Genomic DNA, 5202 nt, shown 5'->3' on the forward strand with positions numbered 1-5202 from the left:
GTTTTGCCAGCTTGTGATTGAGGTTTTAATTTCCTGTGTATCATTTTGAACCTGTTTCATACATTGTATTTCTCTCCTAAATTGCTTATTCAGGGGTTCCATCATTTTTATATTCTGCTCTATTTTTTTATCAGTGTATTCTTTAGAAGCACTTAGTACTTCTTTGATTACAGTTATCACTACATTTTTTAGTTCAGAAATTATTTCTGATCTGATTTCTTCTCTAAATTTCTGCAGTTGTTTCTTTACTGTCAGTGCTATTATTTCAGGGATATCCAGTGTGTGATTTCCAGTTTCTGCAATGCTAGTGTCTTCTGCATTTGTGCTACATGGACTCAAGTTCTGAGACTGCATTTTGCTCCTTCTCCTTGTCATTTTTTATACCACTGTCTTCTGACCTTTGGTGTAGAGTTTAGATAGAGATATTACCTTAGCACCAGGTCCAGATCAATGAAGTTCAGATTCCTCCAGGAGGGTGTTGCTTGGATCTGGCTGCTGTGCTTCACTTCTTTCTTCTGGAGCCATTAGTGTTGAGCCCTTTGTGTCACTCTGGCAAGATGTTCTGCTCCTGAATCAGCTGGGTGGGTCTTGCCTCTAGCCTCTTTGCAGGGAGTTCTGCTGAAGGTTTCTGTGCTAGGCCTGCACTCTGGGTCAAATGAGGATCCAGAGGACCCCAGGCGGTCTCAATCACACACTGGCCCTGTGCTCTGGGTCAATTCAGGATACGAAGGCCTGGGTCCTCTCACTCACATGCCAGGCCTGTGCTCTGGGTCTATTCAGAATCTGGTGGGCCCTGGGTCATCTCATTCACATGTCAGGCCACGTGCAGACTCAGGTGACAGAGATAGGGCTCCAAGAATCCAAGCAGGAGAGACAGTGACTGGAATCTCCAGGGTTGAGCAACTTCCTGCGTAGCTCCTCTCTTCTTTTATCTCCTAAAAAATTAATTTTGGTTTGGTCTTTTGTTTCTTTGTTTGGTTTGGTTTTTTTGAGACAGAATCTTTCTACAGAATCCAAGCTGGCCTTTAACTTACTGTGTTGCCCAGGCTGGCCTCAAACTCTCCATCTTCCTGCTTTAGTCTCCTAAGTGCCAGGATTATAAGCAGGGGCCACTGTGCCCAGCAGAGGGTAGTCTGAGTCCAGAAGTTTGAGGCCAGCCTGAACAACATAGTAAGCCCCATCTCAAAAAGAAGTAGAGTAAACCTTGAAGGGATTTTGTTTGAATTTTGCCCTTTTATTCTTTTTTCTTTTTTTTGTATTTAGGGAAGGGTCTACAGGGTGTTCAGGGTCTCACTATGTAGATTGGACTCATAATGATCCTCCTGTTTATAGCCTCCAAAGTTCTGGGATTATAGGTACATGCCATCACATCATCTCAATTGCCATCTCAGTGTGCCCCATGGGCAAGGCCAGCACGGCAGCCCAGAGATCAGATACCTGGCTCCTGCATCTGCCTAAGCAGGCACTTAATGCACTGAGCTATTTGGCTGGCCCCTGACCTTTTATTCTTGAGAATGATAATAATTATATCTTAACAGAATTTGCATGAGGAATCTTTTCATAGTTATCATTACATCTAACTGTGATTAGTAACCTAAACTATTGCTATTATGAAAATAGGAGAATTTTTGTGGTGCAAAAAATACAAGGAAATCTTAGAAGTATTACATTATAGGATAAGGTGACTGTCTCCTGCTGTTTATCATCTAATAACCTTCCTTCAAGCCACAAATATTTTGTACAATAGAGGTTGTAGAAGGAGATTGATATAACTGGCTCCAAAGAAATATTTTATATGGGGATTTTTTATTTTATTGGTAGTTTTGCTGGCTAGGTGGATACAAGTGTCCTTTACTTTTTAATGGAGCCATTTTTTGTTAATCACTCCCTTGTAAAATGGGTAGCTGTAGATTCCTTATCCGCTGTTCTTGTACTTGTCACAGGCTAAATAAATGTACACTGTGATTCTTTAAAAAACAACAAAAAGAACTCAATGAATAAGGAGAGACAAGCTCTGCTCATGTATTGGAAAATTCAATGTTGTAGTTGATCTATGGACTTAATACAGTTTCTGTCAAAATCCCACCAACGATTTTTATAACACATATACAAGCTTATTTTAAACTTTACATGGAAAGTCAAGGTACAGAATAATCATGTGTTTAAAAAGAAGAGAAACTTCAGAGGAATTATTTTACCTAGTATTAATGCTTCAATCTTATAGCACTAAAAAACATGGTATGGGCAATGAAATTACAATGGATGTCAATGAAATGGATTAGAGAGACAAGAAAAACTTCCATAAGAATTATCAGACTGACTCTTAGAAAGATATGAAAGCAGTCAGGAAGGATAACCTTTTCAGTAAATAATGCTAGAGAATCATACATCCATAGACCCCCTCCAAAAAAATTTTTTTTTCAAGAAATCACATTATAAAAAATTTACTCAAGATAGTTTGTAGATTTAAAGGCAAAACATAAAACTATAAAACCTTTAGAAAAAAAGGAAATCTGTTGAAACCTATGGCAAGATGAAGGGATTTAAACTTAACATCAGTAGCATGATAAATGAAAGGAAAATCTGTAAGTTAGACCACTTCAAAATTAAAAACTTTTACTCTTTAATTATGGAAAAAGCCTGGAAATTCTTTAAACAATTAATAAAGTTACCCATATAACCCAGCAATTCCAATCCTGTATATAGATCCAAAAGAAATGAAATTACTTGTCCACAGAAAATACATCCATAAGTGCTTATAGTGTTCATAATAACTAAAAGGTAAAAACCATCCATGTCCAATGATGTATGAGTGAAATTAGAAAATATAGTATATCATGAGATAAGACCTAGTCATAAAGATCAAATATAAATAATAGAAAAAGGTAGATAAACTGTTTTGCAAAAGGGAAGGGGACCAGGAAATGGAGGAATGGGAGGGTTGGGGAGGGAGTAAAAAAGAGGATTAAATGAAAGAATCAAAGGGCTGGCCAGATAGCTCAGTGGACTAAAGTGCCTTCTTAGGCAGACTCAGGGACTTAGGTTGAATCCCTGGCATGCTGTGCTGGCCCACCCCTGGGGCACGCTAAAACAGCGACAGAGACTAAGACTGGGCATGGTGGCACACCTCTTTAATCCCAGTGCTTAGGAGACCAAAAACAAAAGGATCATTACAAATCCAATCTGTATAATTAGACCCTGTACTAAATACATTAAAACAGACCTGGTAAGTGTGTGGGAGAGCTTCCAGCTACCCTGCACCAGGCTACCCTGCGCCAACAGGACCTGCCAGACCCACCCAGGCGCAGCGTGGGTGAGACCCTCTTCCACCTCCTTGGAATGCCCCCCACTACGCGGCAGCACCCCCCCACCATGCCCTCAGAGTAGGAATTTCTGCTGCTTGCCTGGAAACCCCAGATCCAGTCCTAACCCGGGCCTGGAGAGGGTGTGGGAGAGCTTCCTGCTACCCTGCACTGGTGGGACCTGCTGAACCCTGCCAAGGTGAAGCGTGGGTGAGACCCTCTTCCACCCCCTTGGCTTCCCCCCTCAACACTCCACTGCACCCCCATACCCCGCCTGCCACGTGAGAATTTCTGCCTCTTTCTAGGGACCCCCAGATCCAATCCTAGCCCAGACCAAGTGAGTGTGTGGGAGAGCTTCCCACTACCCTGCGCCAGCTGGACCAGCCAATCCTAGCCCAGGCAAGTGTGGGTGAGAACCTCTTTCACCACCTTGGGACACAATCTAACATTCCCCTGCACCCGCCCCACCCCACACGACTAGGAGGAATTTCTGCCGCATTCCGGAAACCCCCAGATCCAGTACTAGCCCAGGCCTGGTGAGTGTGGGAGAGCTTCCCACTACCCTACGCTGGTGGGACCTGCCAGCCCCAGCCCAAGCACAGCTTCAATGAGACTCGAGCCCAACCACTTGGGGCCCTACCAACACTCCCCATCACCCCCAGCCTGCCCGCCATATGAGAACTTCTGCCGCATTTTAGGGACTCCCAGATCGAGTCCTAGGGAAGGCCTGGTGAGTGTGTGGAAGAGCTGCTTCTCTCCCCTAATCCACCTTGTCCCCTCCAGACTCAACTCAGGCCTGGCATACAGGCCTGAGGTGAAACCCTGCAGCTGCAATCCCTGCAGAGAGAGTAGGGGACAGAACAATGCAGCTAGTCTAGGAGCAGAACATCTTGCCAGAGGTGGGCACAACACGTTCACTCCCAAGGGCAGCAGCAGCAAAGTGCTAGGCACAGCAGCCAGACACAAGCCAGGCAGAGCTGGATAAATTCAAACATTGTAGATCTGCACCTGGACTTCAGTAGATGCTAAGGCTATAACTGCACCGAAGCTCTACAACAAAGGTCAGAAGTCAGTGCTACACAAAATGCCAATGAGAAGGAGCAAAATGCAATCTCAGAACCAAGACCACCCATAACAAGTACAGAGGACACTAACACAGAACAAATTGGGAACCACACAGCTGAAATCAATGAGTCAGTGGCTTCTGAAATAGAGAAACAGCTGCAGAAAGGTATAGAGGAACTCAGATTGGAAATGAAAAGAGAAATCTTTGAATTAATAACATCTGCAGTAAAGAATCAACTACAGAAACATATGGAGGAAACCCAATGCCTACCCAGAACAAGTGCAGAGAACACTAGCTCAGCTGAAATGTATGAATTAATAGTATCGATGGTAAATAAGCAACAGCAGAAAGTCATAGAGGAACTCAGAGCTGAATTTTTTTCTACTACCTCAGCTCAAATGGATGAATTAATAGCGACAATAGTAAATAAGCAACAGTGGAAAGTTATAGAGGAACTCAGAGCAGAATTTTCTGAAATAAGAACAGAATTCTGGGAACTCATACCATCTGAAGTAAAGAATCAACTACAGAAGCACAGAGGAAACCCAATTTGAAAAAAACACTGCAGTAAAAAAATTAATAACTCCTTCTGAAGAAAACATTGATAAAAAAAAAACCAGGAGATTAGAAAAATCACAGATTCCTTGAATTAGCAATACAGGAAAGAAATAGATCACATGAAGCAGAGTCAAAGAGATATAGAGGAATTTAAAATCTCAATCACAAGCTTGCAAAACTGTTTAAGTGAAAGTGAAGACAGAGTTTCAGATCTTGAAGATGCTGGTGCAGCTAGCGAAAAGGTAAGAAAGGATCTCTTAAAAACAACGAGGATGC

Source organism: Octodon degus, unplaced genomic scaffold (assembly GCF_000260255.1).
Source record: "Octodon degus isolate 3935 unplaced genomic scaffold, OctDeg1.0 scaffold00091, whole genome shotgun sequence".
Taxonomy (NCBI): domain Eukaryota; kingdom Metazoa; phylum Chordata; class Mammalia; order Rodentia; family Octodontidae; genus Octodon; species Octodon degus.